This window comes from Coregonus lavaretus (assembly GCF_964263955.1).
Source record: "Coregonus lavaretus genome assembly, chromosome: 11".
Classification (NCBI taxonomy): domain Eukaryota; kingdom Metazoa; phylum Chordata; class Actinopteri; order Salmoniformes; family Salmonidae; genus Coregonus; species Coregonus lavaretus.
Genome location: NC_139998.1, coordinates 22,832,560 through 22,851,630, shown reverse-complemented (window position 1 = coordinate 22,851,630; position 19,071 = coordinate 22,832,560).

The window sequence follows — 19,071 nt, the reverse complement described above, 5'->3', positions numbered from 1 at the left end:
TCAGTCTCTCTTGGATAAGAGTTGAGGAGAGACTGACTGCATCACTTCTTCTTTTTATAGAAACATTGTGTTGAAAATTCCAAATTGTTTGCATAGGCAAGTTACACACAGCTCTGACACACACATTTACCCCACCAGAAATGCCACCAGGGGTCTTTTCATAGTCCCCAAATCCAGAACAAAATCAAGAAAGCGTACAGTATTATATAGAGCCATTACTTAATGGAACGCCCTTCCATCTCATATTGATCAAATGAACAGCAAACCTGGTTGATTTTTTATATATCAAATCAAATCAAATGTGTCACATACACTTGTTTAGCAGATGTTATTGCGGGTGTAGTGAAATGGTTGTGCTTCTAGCTCCAACAGTGCAGTAATATCTAACAAGTAATATCTAACAATTTCACAACATATACCCAATACACACAAATCTAGTAAGGAATGGAATTTTGGAATATATACATATATGGACAAGCAATGACAGAGCAGCATGGACTAAGATACAGTAGAGTATGATAGAATAGAGTAGAATACAGTGTATACATATGAGATGAGTAGTGCAAGATATGCCAACATTATTAAAGTGACTAGTGTTATAAAGCAACAACTCACGGCACAACGACTCTCCCCTATTTTACTTAGATATGTTGTGTGTATGTGTTGATATGTAGGCTATCTGTGCCATTTTTAAATGTATGTAGTTCTGTCCCTGACCTGTTTGTCTATTAATGTTCTGTATTATGTCATGTTTCATGTTCTGTGTGACCCAGGAAGAGTAGCTGAGGCTTTCGCAAAAGCTAATGGGGATCCTAATAAAATACCAAATACCCAAAATTATGCAGTGTTTTGTCAAAGTAGGAGGTGTGTGTGTGTGTGTGTGTGTGTGTGTGTGTGTGTGTTATAGAGATATTATTGTTGATGATGATGACGATGTTGATGATTAGCGTGGCAATGCCCATATCCATCATCTTCTTTGTGTGCATAATTAGTCACTCTTAGTTGAGTATTAGCTTTGTAGCGTCAGCTAGCTCCAGAGAGAGAGGGAGAGAGGGAGAGATGCACTGGATTGGGCCCTCAGGGAGTGTATTATGTATTGAGTTCTTTGTTGTACACACTAGCACAAATATTCTCTCTCTCTCTCTCTCAAACACACACTCATACACACACGCTCACACAGACAAAGACACACACAAACACACACTCACACACATACACACACGAGACACTGTGCTCTGGGATATGTTTACCCAAGGTCTTACAGCCATTAGCTGGCAGGCCCTGCATATAATGCAACAGTAATGTGAAACAGAGCTCACTGGGCCGTGCAGCATGGAGGAGATAGGAAGAATGAGCGAAAACCCTGACCAGGGCTCCATCTCAATAGTCTACAGTGGTCTCCTTGCCTTCATCTGCTCTGTGGTGAAGGATCTGGACAGGTGAGTGCAAGTGCCTGGTAGAGGTCAACCATATTGCTGACATCTGTTCTGTGTTTTCAGAACAGAACAGTGCAGATGATAGTGAGAAGACTAGGAGAGGAAGCCACTGTAGACTATTGAGATACAGCCCGGGTCTACGGACCCCCCAGTCTGAAAACAAAGACAGGGGTCAGGAAAGGGTGCCGCTTTTATATTCCAGAGGATCAAATACTCCCTTATTTACACTCACCCCTTAGCACTAATGGATGGAGAGGTGGACAGATAGAGAGCTTTATCTGTGTTTTTTTCCCCTCTATAATTTATTCAGCGGGCGGATCCTCTTTCCTCTCCTCTCTCTGTGTGTGGTTGGTTGTGAATGTTCCCTGTCCCTGGGGTATGTGAAGCAGCCCACCCCCCACTGAGTAGAAAGCCTGCTTTTTGGTCCAGCTGGACGGTCACTCCCCCAGTTAAGCAGTTTTGTAAAGCTTCGTTCCTGAAAAGCACGGAAACCTGCCTAAGCAGAGAGGAGAGGGAGAGGAGGAGGAGGAGGGAGGGGGCAGGAGAACCAGGAATGTAGAGAGATTTTGGGAGAAGGAAGGGGTTTGGAGGGGTATTTCCGTGTAGCTCAGTTGGTAGAGCATGGCGCTTGCAACGCCAGGGGTGTGGGTTTGATTCCCACGGGGGGCCAGTATGAAAAAAAATCAAAAAAATATGCACTCACTAACTGTAAGTCGCTCTGGATAAGAGTGTCTGCTAAATGAGTAAAATGTAAAAAAATGTAAATGTATTCTACATGACCAAAAGTATGTGGACACCTGCTCGTCGAACATCTCATTCCAAAATCATGGGCATTAATATGTAGTTGGTCCCCCCTTTGCTGCTCTAACAGCCTCCACTATTCTGGGAAGGCTTTCCACTAGATGTTGGGACATTGCTGCAGGGACTAGCTTCCATTCAGCAACAAGATTATTAGTAAGGTCGGGCACTGATATTGGACGATTAGGCCTGGTTTGCAGTCGGCGTTCCAATTCATCCCGATGGGGTTGAGGTTAGGGCTCTGTGCAGGACAGTCAAATTATTCTACACTGATCTCGACAAACCATTTCTGTATGGACCACACTTTGTGCACGGGGGCATTGTCATGCTGAAACAGGAAAGGGCCTTCCCCAATCTGTTGCCACAAAGTTGGAAGCACAGAATAGTCTAGAATGTCATTGTATGCTGTACTGTTGAGATTTCCCTTCACTGGAATTAAGGGGCCTGAACCATGAAAAACAGCCCCTGACCATTTTCCGTCCTCCGCCAAACTTTACATTTGACACTATGCATTGGGGCAGGTAGCGTTCTCCTGGCATCCGCCAAGCCCAGATTAGTCCGTCAGTCTGCCAGATGGTGAAGCGTGATTCATCTTTCCACTGGTCCATGGTCCAATGGCGGCAAGCTTTACACCACTCAACGCTTGGCATTGCGCATGGTGATCTTAGGCTTGTGTGCGGCTGTTCGGCCATGGAAACTCATTTCATGAAGCTCCCAATGAGCAGTTCTTGTGCTGACGTTGCTTCCAGAGGCAGTTTGAACTCGGTAGTGAGTGTTGCAACCGAGGACAGACGATTTTTTGCACTCAGCTTCAGCACTCGGCGGTCCCGTTCTGTGAGTTTGTGTGGCCTACCACTTCGCGGCTGTGCCGTTGTTGCTCCTAGACGTTTCCACTTCACAATAACAGCATTTGCAGTTGACCGGGGCAGCTCTAGCAGGGCAGAAATTTGATGAACTGACTTGTTGGAAAGGTGGCATCCTATGACGTTGCCACGTTGAAAGTGACTGAGCTCTTCAGTAAGGCCATTCTACTGCCAATGTTTGTCTATGGAGATTGCATGTATGTGTGCTCGATTTTATACACCTGTCAGGAACGGGCGTGGCTGAAATAGCCGAATCCACTAATTTGAAGGGGTGTCCACATACTTTTGTATATATAGTGTATGAATTATTTTTGTCAGGTGGTTGGATAAGATTCTTATATTTTCCACTTGTTTAACACTACATGAGCCGAGTTAATCATTTTTGACTCAATATGAATAAAAAATGAAAATATCTCTGCCATTTTTAAAGTCATGCCCCCCTCCATCCTTGACTTTGACTAAATAAGTATATTTAATACACGTATGTTGTAAGAATTTTGATATCAGAAACAGAATTTCTGTCATATGCAGTTTTAAGAGGACGTGTAATTGTTTTCGCCGGAGCGCCAAACCAAAAAGTGACTTTTTCTAATCCTCCTACAGAGTCACATGCAGGTAAGACATTTTGATTCCTGTATATATACTGAACAAAAATATAAACGCAACATGCAACAATTTTACTGAGTTACAGTTCATATAAGGAAATCAGTCGATTGAAATAAATTAGACCATAATCTATGGATTTCACATGACTGGGCAGGGGCACAGCCATGGGTGGGCCTGGAAGGGCATAGGCCCATCCACTTGGGAGCCAGGCCCATCCACTTGGCAGCCAGGCCCTCTCACTGGGGAGCCAGGCCCAGCCAATCAGAATGAATTTTTACCAACAAAAGTGCTTTATTACAGACATAAATATTCAGTTTCATCAGCTGCCCAGGTGGCTGGTCTCAGACGATCCTGCAGGTGAAGAAGCCGGACGTGGAGGTCCTGGGCTGGCGGGGTTACACAGGGTCTGCAGTTGTGAGGCAGGTTGGACGTACTGCCAAATTTTAGAAAACAACGTTGGAGCCAGCTCATGGTAGAGAAATCAACATTAAATTATCTGGCAACAGGTCTGGTGGACATTCCTGCCATCAGCATGCAAATTGCACACTCCATCAAAACTTGAGACATCTGTGGCATTGTGTTATGTGACAAAACTGCACATTTTAGAGTGGCCTTTTATTGTCCCCAGCACAAGGTGCACCTGTGTAATGATCATGCTGTTGATATGTCACACCTGTCAGATGGATGGATTATCTTGGTAAAGGAGTAATGCTCACTAACAGGGATGTAAACAAATGTGTGCACAACATTTTTAGAGAATGTTTTTGTGCATATGGAACATTTCTGGGATCTTTTATTTCAGCTCATGAAACATGGGACCAGCACTTTACATGTTGTATTTACATTTTTGTTCAGTATAGTATCAGAAAGATCAGATTGTGAGGTTCCAAAACCCTTACCATTGCCAAGTAACTCAAAATTAAAGAGATGAGCTCTATTTCAGAAGATGACTTTTTCCAAGAATCAGTGCTTGACTTGGGCTGAAAAGGTGCCGGGACTCATTTTGGGTATCGGTATTGTTTACATTTAGGTGCAGGAGCTCCACAATACTTTTGAGCCTATATTCTATAAGACGTGCAGGAGCTCAAGCAGTAGAACATTTTGAGGTGCCGGTACTCAGCTCCGGTGAGCTCCTGCCCAAGTCAAGCACTTCCAAGAATAACCACTGTTCCATGCTCCACACGTGAGAATGCTGCAACAGATAGCCTACAGTGACATAAACTAATTTAATGATAGTGTGTTCTATCATTAAATTAGGTGGCTTAGTGGGTAAGAGCGTTGTGCCAGTAACCGAAAGGTCGCTGGTTCTAATCCCCGAGCCGACAAGGTGAAAAATCTGTCGATGTGCCCTTGAGCAAGGCACTTAACCCTAATTGCTCCTGTAAGTCGCTCTGGATAAGAGCGTCTGCTAAAATGACTCAAATGTAAATGATTCTTAGATTATATATTTTTTCTCATATGCTGATGTTACCCAAGACCTTTATAAACCCAACCAAAATATAATTGTTCTTATAGCATAATGAAATGTATCTATTAGACTGTTAGAATGTTTAAGTCAAAATGACTTAAACGAGGCCTGGCCTGTTTTTTTATTTATTATTATTTATTTAATTTTTACCCCCCTTTTTCTCCCCAATTTCGTGATTACGATATTTTCTCATCGCTGCAACTCCTCAACGGGCTCGGGAAAGACGAAGGTTGAGTCATGGGTCCTCCGAAACATGACCCGCCAAACCGCGCTTCTTAATAACCGATCGAACCCCAGGCTGTAGTGACGCCGCAACACTATGATGCAGTGCCTTAGAACGCTGCGCCACTCGGGAGGTGAGGCCTGGCTTTTCTAGTGTTAAAGAGATTCTCCGGTAGTTTTGTATACTATTTTGCCAGTAGTTCTGAAAGTAGCGCTCACAAGCCAAAAGTGTTCCCAAAAATTGCATACCACATCATACTTTTGCAGATATGTGCACCACATCATTGCTCTTTCTCTCGTTCTGCTGTTTGTGCATCTTGCTAGCTGTCACTCAAATGCAGAGGGTCTGAAGCTCATTGACTAGAACTAAAATTGCTAGGGGGCTGGCCCAAATGGGGGAAAATGTAGGTTAAATGGCGCAGCATAGATTCCAGAAAAATTGTTGCTTTCAAACCAATGATTTTGTGGCTAAGTAAGACTAATTCTGCTCATAGATTATGCATGTATGAGCTACACATTGACACACCCAGCCCTTACTTGACCCCAAAGTACAGGAGCATGATTTTGATGAAAACCGGATCAGTCTGCCAACATGGTCTGCAGCCATACTCGATATAGGCCTAGCCAGTGTTACGTGTCGGTAATGTATTTTTAATTTAAAGGTCTATAGCTGGAGTGGGATGTACTAATATGAGTCGCTGCGATTCCATGCCTATCTGGTAGAACATTTGCATTCGCTAAGCCCTTGCTTTGGCGGTACTACACTCACCCCGCTTCAACAAAGACCTTGGCACCCTCTCTGCGATACCAATGCCCTCCGCTAGCCGCCGTTGCCAAGTGAGGAGACCACGTAACTGAGTGTCATCCAAGCAGCTTGTCATTGTAAACACAGCCATTCTTTTTTTATTTTCTTTAAGTATTTATATTGAGTAATTTTTTCCTCTCTTCTCTTTTCAGGGTGAGCCAGCTGCCGAAAACGAGCAAACGTGAGGATGTGGAGAAACCAGAGGGACTGCGAATGAGTTGGCAGGTGAGAGCAAAACGAGAGAAAAGGACAACCAGGGCTACAGGCTGATGCTTGATCATCCTGATCCTCAGGGCCTGATTCTGCTATATATGATGAGGAGGGGAGTTTGAGTTACAGGGATATTCCTTCATTGCCATGGCATGTTCAATGGTATGGCTTAGAAACTATGATGGGTTTTGGGATGGTCTTTGCCAAGTACACTCTTAGAAAAGAAGGTGCTATCTAGAACCAAAAAGGGTAATTTGACTGTCCGCATAGGAGAACCGTTTGAAGAATCCCTTTTGGTTCTAGGTAGAACTCTGTTGGGTTCCATGTATAACCCTTTCCACAAAGGGTTCTACCTGGAACCAAAAAGGGTTCTACCTGGAACCAAAAAGGGTTCTCCTATGGAGACAGCTGCATAACTCTTTTGGAACCCTTTTTCTAGGAGTGTAGTGGCATCCTATCACAATGAAATGGATATCTTAGTTCCAAAAATCTTCCCAGCAAAGCATACAGTAACACCAAATGTCCTCTAATTAGTTACTCATTGTGGAAGTATGATTATGTAACATCTCTTAAAGCAGAAAAAACTAGTATCATGTTCCAGTATTCTACTTATGTTTACTAAGCAGGTTAATGTTGTCTATAGTTAGCCACTTGATAGGTAACTCTCCTTAGCTCTTTGATAGCAATACTTGATAGCAATACATGTTTCTTCATTGTCTGTGTTGTCCCCTCTGTAATGGTGCTGCTGTGTTAGACAGATGAATAATAGCTAACAAGTGTTCCAGACTCACCCCAACTCTGCAGTCCCCTGGGACACAGCTCAGGTCAGCTGATTAAAAAGATAACGAGTTGGTTTAATAGATGTATGTTTTCTTCTGCAATATGTGGTATTTTCCTCCAGACCGCAGGAGGAAGTCATTATATAAATAACAGATTGCGACATTGAATGGTGAATGCTTCCCATCCCAACCCACTGGGCAAAAACTGGTTTAATCAACGTTGTTTCCATGTCATTTCAACAACAAAATAATATGTGATAATTGATTGGATTTGCAAAAAGTAATCAACATAAGGTAATTGTGTCTTTTTTTCACCCAACTTTTTACCTAAATCCAATGACAAGGTGTATTTTTTGCGGGGTTTCACATTGAATTCACATTAGTTGACAACAACCAAAATGTAAATCAAAACTAGACGTTGAACTGACGACTGTGCTTGGTGGGAAGTTGTTTTAGCCTTCTTGATGTGTTGTTGACTCAAACAGCATGTTGATTAAGCTCACTTTATTAAACGAGACAAGTAAGACTTAGTACACATCCTCTCAGAGGCTCAAATTAGCTTTTTTGGCACCACCCTCAGACAATTCTCATTTGTACACCAGATCCTGATGGATTGAAGCTAATTAGCATGTTATTTGGATTGGTTGTCTGGGTTGATTGATCAGCTATGAAACTAGCAGACAGATTATTGACATTACTTGCATCATTTCTGATCCCCCTTGTCTTTTGTTAGTTTTTTTGTAGTTGAAGTGTGCGTGTGAGTGTGTGTGTGTGTTTCAATATATGTGTATCTGTGTGCTCCTCTTGTGTGTTACTGATTGGCTAAAAGCAGAACCAAAAGGAGCTCAGCTGTAGCGCAATAACAAACATCAGTGTCATTGCTTAAATGTCCCCCAGCGTGTTTGAAAGGTAAACCTGGCAGAACACAAACAATAGCACCGGTGCATACTGAACGGGGCACAGGGCATGAGAGAGCACCTGGAGCCCAATTAGTTGTTATTAACTTAATAAAGGCACTCTATCGTGGGAATGACACTTCTTCATCCCCACAGGGCCACAGGCTTGGTGTCTGGATTGTTCAGTTAACTGTACTGCATCTCTGGATCTCTTTTTGTCTTCCTCCACTCCTCTGAAGGTGTGTTGTAGCTCATTCAGCATGAGTCATTAAGTTCACTAACGGACACTTCAAGATGAAAACAACCATGAAAAAATAACTCTGGTTTATATGCTGAAACAGAAATGCATGTAGTTGTTACTGTACCATGCTAATCCACACACACACACACACACACACAGGATGCACACAGGACACACAACTGGGGCTTTCTTCCTTGCCTATGTGATAGAGATCTTTGGACATTGATTGTGAAATTAAATGTATAGGGATATTGATTTAGACCGAAACTCTTTGGACATTGATTGTAAAATGAAATGTGTAGGGAGATTGATTTATACCGATAAATATCAACTGTGTGATTTTTGCAAAAACTGAAATATGACATTTACATAATTATTCAGACCCTTTACTCAGTACTTTCTTGAAGCACCTTTGGCAGCAATTACAACCTTGAGTCTTATTGGGTATGACGCTACAAGCTTGGCACACCTGTATTTGGGGAGTTTCTCCCATTCTTCTCTGCAGATCCTCTCAAGCCCTGTCAGGTTGGATGGGGAGTGTTGCTGAACAGCTATTTTCAGGTCTCTCCAGAGATGTTCGATCGGGCTCTGGCTGGGCTTCTCAAGGACATTCAGAGAATGTTCACGAACCCACTCCTGCGTTGTCTTGGCTGTGTGCTTAGGGTTGTTGTCCTGTTGGAAGGTGAATCTTTGCCCCAGTCTGAGATCCTGAGCGCTCTGGAGCAGGTTTTCATCAAGGATCTCTCTGTACTTTGCTCTGTTCATCTTTGCCTCAATCCTGACTAGTCTCCCAGTCCCTGCCTCTGAAAAACATCCCCACAGCATGATGATGCTATCACCATGCTTCACCGTAGCGATGGTGCAAGGTTTCCTCTAGACATGACGCTTGGCGTTCAGGCCAAAGAGTTCAATCTTGGTTTCATCAGACCAGATAATCTTGTTTCTCATGGTCTGAGAGACTTTAGGTGCCTTTTGGCATACTCAAAGAGGGCTGTCATGTGCCTTTTACTGAGGAGTGGCTTCCGTCTGGCGCTCTACCATAAAGGACTAATTGGAGTGCTGCAGACATGGTTGTCCTTCTGGAAGGTTCTCCTATCTCCACAGAGGAACTCTAGAGCTCTGTCAGAGTGACCATCAGGTTATTGATCACCTCTCTGACCAAGGTCCTTCTCCCCCGATTGCTCAGTTTGGCCGGATGGCCAGCTCTAGGAAGAGTCTTGGTGGTTCCAAACTTCTTCCATTTCAGAATGATGGAGGCCACTGTGTTCTTGGGGACCTTCAGTGCTGCAGAAGTTTTTTGGTACCCTTCCCCAGATCTGTGCCTCAGCACAGTCCTGTCTCGGAGCTCTACGGAAAATTCCTTCGGCTTCATGGCTTGGTTTTCGCTCTGACATGCACTGTCAACTGTGGGACCTTATATAGACAGGTGTGTGCCTTTCCAAGTAATTTCCAATCAATTGAATTTACCACAGGTGGACTCCAATCAAGTTGTAAAAACATCTCAAGGATGATCAGTGGAAACAGGATGCACTTGAGCTCAATTTCGCGTCTCATAGGAAAGGGTCTGAATACTTATGTAAATAAGGTTTTTTAGCAACAATTTCTAAAAACATGTTTTCACTTTGTCATTATGGGGTATTGTGTGTAGATTGCAGAGGATTTGCATTTATTTAATCAATTTTAGAATAAGGCTGTAATTTAACAAAACGTGGAAAAAGTCAAGGGGTCTGAATACTTTCCGAAAGCATGGTAATTTACTTAGGTATTCACACCCTTGAGTCAATACATGTTAGAATCACATTTGGCAGCCATTACAGCTGTGAGTCTTTCTGAGTTAGTCTCTAAGAGCTTTGCACACCTAGATTGTGAAATATTTGCACCTTATTCCTTTTAAATATTTATATAATATAAGTTCTGTCAAGTTGGTTGTTGATCATTGCTAGACAGTCATTTTCAAGTCTTGCCACATATTTTCAAGCCGATTTAAGTGAAAACTGTAACCAAGCCACTCAGGAACATTCAATGTTGTCTTGGTAAGCAACTCCAGTGTATATTTGGCCTTGTGTTTTAGGTTACTGTCCTGCTGAAAGGTGAATTAATCTCCCAGTGTCTGTTGGAAAGCAGACTGAACCAGGTTTTCCTCTAGGATTTTGCCTGTGCTTAGCTCTATTGCATTTATTTGTATCCTAAAAACTCCCTAGTCAAGCATACCCATAACATGATGCAGCCACCACCATGCTTAAAAATATGAAGAGTGGTACTCAGTGATGTGTTGTGTTGGATTTTCCCCAAATATAACGCTTTGTATTCTGGACATGAAGTGCATTTCTTTGCCAATTCTTTTGCAATTTTACTTTAGTGCCTTACTGCAAACAGGATGCATGTTTTGGAATATTTGTATTCTGTACAAGCTTCCTTCTTTTCACTCTGTCATTTAGGTTAGTATTGTGGAGTAACTACAATGTTGTTGATCCATCCTCAGTTTTCTCCTATCACAGCCATTAAACTCTGTAACTGTTTTAAAGTCACCATTGTCCTCATGGTGAAATCCCTGAGCGGTTTCCTTCCTCTCTGGCAACTGAGTTAGGAAGGACGCCTACATCTTTCTAGTGACTGGGTGTATTCATACACAATCCAAAGTGTAATTAATAACTTCACCCTGCTCAAAGGGATATTTAATGTCTACTTTTTCTTTACCCATTTACCAATAGGTGCCCTTCTTTGTTAGGCATTGGAAAACCTCCCTGGTCTTTGTGGTTGAATCTGTGTTTGAAATTCACTGCTCAACTGAGGGACCTTACAGATGATTGTATGTGTGGGGAACGGAGATGGGGCAGTCTTTCAAAAATCATGTTAAACACTATTATTGCACACAGAGTGAGTTCATGCAACTTATTATGTGACTTGTTAAGCATATTTTCACTCCTGAACATTTTTAGGCTTGCCATAACAAAGTGGTTGAATACTTATTGACTCAAGACATTTCAGCTTTTCATTTTTTATTAATTTGTAAACATTTCTAAAAACATAATTCCACTTTGACATTATGGGGTATTGTGTGTAGGCTTCTGACACAATATTTAAATGTAACCCATTGTAAATTCAGGCTCCAACACAACAAAATATGGAAAAAGTTAAGGGGTTGAATTTATTTGAATTTATTTTGGGTAACAGACATATACAACAAAATGTACAATGTGGACCCAGAGGATTTCACTTGAAAGTATTAATAAAAACGATTGTTTCCAAAGTGGTCCTCGATGGTAAAACAATAACACATATAATGATTAAAAGAAAAGACAAAATTTACAAACAACCATAAATACATTCATTTATATTGACATCCTAAAAATTGACACTATTCACTGCACTTTCCTTAACCTTAAAAATCAACCATATTAATTTCACATTAAAACAATCTATCTATCATTCAAATAAATACACCTGACCAGCAGTAGGGGGCACAAGGGGCAGTGGAGTGATTTATCTTACTTAGACAACCTTGTCCAAATGAAAACCTTTGCCTGCTTTTTAAAGCCATTTCTACTTTTTCTTTGCTTGATCTCCAAGGGGAGGCTATTCAATAGACAAATGTCTGTATAGAAAAACGTGCTCCTCACTGTACTGTTTACTCTTGGGATTTTGCAAGACATAACACTAGCTCTGGTATTGTAACTGTGTTGGTTATAGACCATATCAATGTGGTTTTTCATATAACCTGGGGCACGATCATTTAAGATGTCAAACATATGATTAAGTTTAAGTTGGTCTGCTCTGGACTCCAAAGGCAACGAGCCCACCTCCCGGAACTCCTGTACCCCTATGTGGGTCCAGGGGGGGACATTCAGCATATACCTGATTATTTTGCATAACCTACATTATTTTGCATAACCTGCATTCTTCAGCTTTTTTGATAGCCCACTCTACCAAGCAGAGCAGGCATAATCAAAATGACACTGAATCAAGGTTGAGACAAGCAGTTTCTTAACTTTGATGTTAAAATATCTAGTGTTATGATATGAAAATGTATATTTGTTCACCATTTTAGAAATAATTTTAGCAGCAATCAGGTCTCCAGAAAGGGATTGATCTAGGGACACACCAAGATAAGTTACACTTGTTTTAGATACAATCTCCTTGCCTGCACAGTTTACCTTTATCTTGTCAGCCCTAAGCAATCTACGCTTTGTTCCAAACATAATCGATTCGTTTTTTCCCAAATGTAGCGACAATTTATTGTCAGTCAACCAATCTCTAACAAAATGCAATTCCTTATTCAGGGTCTCCTCTATGTAAACTGTATCCTTCCCTGATACCAGTATGGCTGAGTCATCAGCATAAAGCAGGAGTTTGCACTTTACTGTATCTGGCATATCATTAACGTATATAAGAAATAAGAAAGGCCATAAAATGTATCCCTGCAGAACTCCACAGGATATTTCTTTGGCCTCTGACAGAACATCACCAACATTACATACTTGTGTTCTGTTGGTCAGATAAGACCTAAACCAATTCACTGCTACATCATTTAGACCCATGCATTTCGGTTTCATCAGGAGAATATCACAGTGTCAAAAGCTTTCTGCAAGTCTAACATGACCATACCTGTGTAGTTCCCCTTCTCACTTTCCTGCTTGATGTGGTCAAAATGGTGGATAAGGTAAGTATCAGTGGAATGAGCTATTCTAAAGCCAGATTGGAGTTCATAAAGAAGTTTGTGCTCGAGAAGGTATCCCTCAAGTTGATTAAAAACGAATCTCTCAACAACTTTGGATAAGGTGCTGAGGATCGACACAAGCCTGTAGTTTCCTACATTTGTTTTACTGCTGTTCTTGTGGAGCAGAACCACCCGGGCTGTTTTGAGATAATTGGGAAATGTACCACTACTAATAGAAAGGTTTACAATATGCATTATAATTTTAGCAATGACACAAGCACTATCCTTTATGAATCTTGCACAAAGGTTATCTAGCCCAGTTGCTTTGTTTGTGCTCATTAAGCATAGTAGATTGGAAACTTTGTCCTCTGTTACCATGCACAGCTGAAACAAAAAATTGGTGATACCTTTGCTATGGTAAAAGGTCTTAATTAAAGACTGGTCATAGTGTCCAGAGCAGGTCGGTAACTTCTTAACCAGAGATGATAAAACATATGTTAAAATAATTTGCATCCTTTGCCTGGTCATAGCATAACACATCATTAATATCCAGGCCAATACTACAGCATTTTACCTTATGGGGAGTTTTTGAGCCAATGTTCCACAGTTTACGAGGCTGATGTAAGTTGTCATTAACAGCGTAATGTTGGGATTTGGCCTTATCCATTTTGTATCTTGCCTGGTGTGAATACTTTCTGAAGGCACTGTAGTCCAAGTGATCAATGCTGTTTGAGATTCTGCACAGTTATTTATATTTTGAAGATCTCCACAGACCTGCGACCTTTTGTAAATTAATTACAAATGAAAAGCTGAAATGTCTTGAGTCAATACAGTGGTTCCTCAATTAAAAGTTTCGAGCTTATGCTGCGACCATTTGTGGTAGATGGTGGCAGATTGTGGTAAATTGCGTCATTTTGTCATTGCACCAGACTATCACAAGGGGGAGTTAGAACGCTGATCTATCGGTAGTCTGAACTCTGGCACAAATTGACTATATTTTTGTAAATGAATGGAGGTGTGAATGTTTCAGTCCAAGAGTCTCTCTTCTCTGGCACTAGAGTCCTGCATCAGGCAACAACAAAAAATAGCTGGCGGGTGGTCCAGGAGTTGAGAGAGAATTTGGGTAAATACAATGCCGCAATTACACTTGACATGTGGACTGACGATTTTCGAAAAATAGGCACGGTGGGCTTTTGGTTTCTCTCCCTCTAAAAATAGACAGAAATAATTCTAAATAACAAACTGGCTTTATTTACCACAGTGAGAAAGAGTGATAGCCCCTCTATGTAAAGTGAGTTTCTGAAACACAGAGTCCTTTTTTGCTGATGTGAAGAAGAAACTGAATGAAAGAGAGTCCAGCGAGGGGAAAAGGTTGCCCATATTTTCAAGACCTGAGCTACTTCATTTATTTATGAAATGTGCTAGTTTATTTAGGCAATTTAATATATTTGTTTAGGCTTGGCCTATTTAGTAAGCTATTTCGCAGCATAAAGCTATATTTACATTTTAGTCATTTAGCAGACGCTCTTATCCAGAGCGACTTACAGTTAGTGAGTGCATACATTTTTCATACTGGCACCCCGTGGGAATCGAACCCACAACCCTGGCGTTGCAAACGCCATGCTCTACCAACTGAGCAACACAGGACTATTTGTCAGCATAAAGCTGTGACTCACTCATTCATGGCTTTGGATCAAAATAAATAAGTATCAACATTCTTTCTGATAGTCTTTAATAAAGAAATGTTTTCACCAAGTTAATTTGCTCATGTTGTTTGTGTTCAATTATTTGTGACATTGTGGTTACAATGAAGAATGTAAACAAAATAAATCACATAAATCCTATTCATAATGAATAATCAGATGCGTGTTGCAAGCTTGTCATTTTACCGTATTAATTTTTTTTGTAAGATTTTATTTTATATTTTTAGACAATATAAAACATACACATACAAACGACAACTACATCACACCTGCCCAGACCCACCTGCTCACAGCCCCATCTCCAGCACCCACATCACGCTCTGCCACATGGCCTCAAACTGCACCATTTTGTTTCTCTCCATCGCCCACATGCACTTTCAATATTTGGATAATAAAGCATTTGAAGGCTGACATTGGTTGATTTTCAGTTTTTAAATATACATTTTTTCAAGATGATTGAAGAGAAAAGTATCGTCCAACCCATCTCACTGCACCTTTATATGCCATGTCTTGAAAATGCAGAAAGACGGATTAAAAGTTCATTTCTATTGTAATACTTCTGACAGCCAAATTTCGAACTCCACCCATAACTTTTGGACTTTATAACATTCCCAGAAGGCATGGATTATTATAACCTAATGAAAATTGTCATCTCATCTAATTTACTGCAGGCCTAAGACATATGGGTTTAACCTTCTGAATGAAGGATGATATTGAAGATAGAAGCCGCCTCTTAATGAGTTCCGAGAGCCGATCCGTTACCCAACAAAATAATATCAACGTATTTAACCTAATTGTTTTTATGATTACAGACAGTAGGCTATTATTCCTATTTTCCTGCATTAAATAATTTGTCTGCATGTCTATTCAACATTTGGCTAAAAAGAAACCTGCCATGAATTAAGAACAGATTTTTTTTATTTTTTCACAATGCAATGCGGCACATTGACAACTCAAATCGCTTTAAAGAGCCTTCTAATATAATACAACTAATACATATACTAAAACAATAACTTCAAAAACAGTCCATTCATCACTGGATTTCTTCAAATTGCTGTGCAGGAAAAGGATGTCATCCACCGGGCCTGGTCGCAGCCTCACAGCTGGCTTCTCTCTGAAACTGTCACGACTTCCTCCGAGGGTGCCTCCTCTCCTTGTTCGGGCAGGCTTTGGCGTTCGTCACCGGCCTTCTAGCCACTGCCAGTCCTCATCTCATCATTCCATTTGTTTTGTCTTGTTTATTACACACATCTGGTTCATATCCCTGCATCAGTACCTGTATAAGTGTTCCCTCTGCCCCCTTGTCTTTGTGTGTGATTGTATATTGTGAGATTAGTGAAGCTCGGTGGAGCTCCTTGTATTTTGTATCACCGGGTTATTTTCCCCGTGTGCCTTCTTGGTTTCAGTGCCCCTGTTTTGCGCACTGGACTGTTTTGACGCTTTATTGCGTAACTCCGTATTCCGGAATAAATCCTGTTATTCTGTGATTTACCCTCCTGCGCCTGACTCCTTCAAATCATCTCATCACAGAAACCACACATCCATCTGAAGGTGACACTTTATCCTTTGGAACCACACAATTGCCAGGTGGGCAGTAGGCCCGTTGAAGCGATAGAGGAAATCAACAAGATCCACAAGTATTCTTTCACAATAGCTAGCCTTATATTATCTGCAGTTTTGAGCTGCACTGTCCCACTCCGTGGTGGATAACAGCCACTCTTCGTTTATGTAATGGGCTCTAAGGCACAAGTATCCTATTTTTCGAAAATCCTCAGTCCACATGTTTAGTGTAATTGTGCCATTGTATTTACCTAAGTTCTCTCTCAACCCGGGACCACCCGCAACTATTTTTTTTTTTGCCTGATGGAGGACTCTAGTGCAACAGGAAAGAGACTGACTGAAACATTCACACCTCCATTAATTTACAAAAGGATAGTCTAATAGCTTGGCTAGGTGTGAAAACTCACCCAATTTGTGACATAGTTTAGACTACCTATAGATGAAGCAGTCAGTCAGAGTTGAGTCCTATTGTAAAGTGTAGCCTAATGACCAAAAAAGGGCAAACTTGCAATGTGTTCAATGCTTAAGTACTGTAAACTTTTACATTTCAAACTCAATATCACGGGTCAGATTTACACTAACGAAAAATGCATCAACCCCTACAAATATATTAATTTATTATAATCCACATAATAATTCAAACAAAATTACAGTGCCTTGCAAAAGTATTCATCCCCCTTGGCGTTTTTCCTATTTTGTTGCATTACAACCTGTAATTTAAATGGATTTTTATTTGGATTTCATGTAACGGACATACACAAAATAGTCCAAATTGGTGAAGTGAAATGAAAAAAATAACTTGTTTCAAAAAAATCTACTAAATAAATAACGGAAAAGTGGTGCATACATATGTATTCACCCCCTTTGCTATGAAGCCCCTGAATAAGATCTGGTGCAACCAATTACCTTCAGAAGTCACATAATTAGTTAAATAAAATCCCCCTGTGTGCATTCTAAGTGTCACATGATCTGTCACATGATCTCAGTATATATACACCTGTTCTGAAAGGCCCCAGAGTCTGCAACACACTAAGCAAGGGGCACCACCAAGCAAGAGGCACCATGAAGACCAAGGAGCTCTCCAAACAGGTCAGGGACAAAGTTGTGGAGAAGTACAGATCAGGGTTGGGTTATAAAAAAATATCAGAAACGTTGAACATCCCACGGAGCACCATTAAAATCATTATAAAAAAATGTGAAAGAATATGGCACCACAACAAACCTGCCAAGAGAGGGCCGCCCACCAAAACTCACAGACCAGGCATGGAGGGCATTAATCAGAGAGGCAACAAAGAGACCAAAGACAACCCTGAAGGAGCTGCAAAGCTCCACAGCGGAGATTGGAATAGCTGTCCATAGGACCACTTTAAGCCATACACTCCACAGAGCTGGGCTTTATGGAAAAGTGGCCAGAAAAAAAGTCATTGCTTGCATAAAAAAATAAGCAAACACATTTCGTGTTCGCCAAAAGGCATGTGGGAGACTCCCCAAACATATGGAAGAAGGTACTCTGGCCATCAAGGAACACGCTATGTCTGGCGCAAACCCAATACCTCTCATTACCCCGAGAACACCATCCCCACAGCGAATTATGGTGGTGGCAGCATCATGCTGTGGGGATGTTTTTTATTGGCAGGGACTGGGAAACTGGTTAGAATTGAAGTAATGATGGATGGAGCTAAATACAGGGATATTCTTGAGGGAAACCTGTTTCAGTCTTTCAGAGATTTGAGACTGTGAAGGCGGTTCACCTTCCAGCAGGACAATGACCCTAAGCATACTGCTAAAGCAACACTCGAGTGGTTTAAGGGGAAACATTAAAATGTCTTGGAATGGCCTAGTCAAAGCCCAGACCTCAATCCAATTGAGAATCTGTGGTATAACTTAAAGATTGCTGTACATCAGCGGAACCCATTCAACTTGAAGGAGCTGGAGCAGATTTGCCTTGAAGAATGGGCAAAAATCCCAGTGGCTAGATGTGCCAAGCTTATAGAGACATACCCCAAGAGACTTGCAGCTGTAATTGCTGCAAAAGATGGCTCTACAAAGCATTAACTTTGGGAGGGTGAATAGTTATGCACGCTCAAGTTGTCTTATTTCTTGTTTGTTTCACCCAAAAAATATTTTGCATCTTCAAAGTGGTAGGCATGTTGTGTAAATCAAATGATACAAATTTAAAATCCAGATTTGAAGGCAACAAAATAGGAAAAATGGCAAGCGGGGTGAATACTTTTGCAATCCACTATAGCTGTAGCGAAATACTTATACTTTATTTAATATTGTTTACACTGTTCCAAACTGGCAGATACATTATATTGTCATCTAACAGCACCTGTTTGTCATGCAACAGTGTCTCTTGCGCTTTTGACAATGGTTTTACATGAGGCCTAATTCACATGATATGCCTAAAATACTTACACCACCGGTCAAAAGTTTTAGAACACCTACTCATTCAAGGGTTTTTCATTTATTTTTACTAGTTTCTACATTGTAGAATAATACAGAAGATAGCCCTATTTGGTAAAATACCAAGTCGATATTATGGCAAGAACAGCACAAATAAGCAAAGAGAAATGAAAGCACATCATTACTTTAAAACATGTCAGTCAATCCGGACTATTTCAAGAACTTTGAAAGTTTCTTCAGGTGCAGTCGCAAAAACCATCAAGTGCTATGATGAAACTTTCTCTCATGAGGACTGCCACAGGAATGGAAGACCCAGACTTACCTCTGCTGCAGAGGATAGGTTCATTAGAATTACCAGCCTCAGAAATTGCAGCCCAAGTAAATGCTTCACAGAGTTCAAGTAACAGACACCTCAACATCA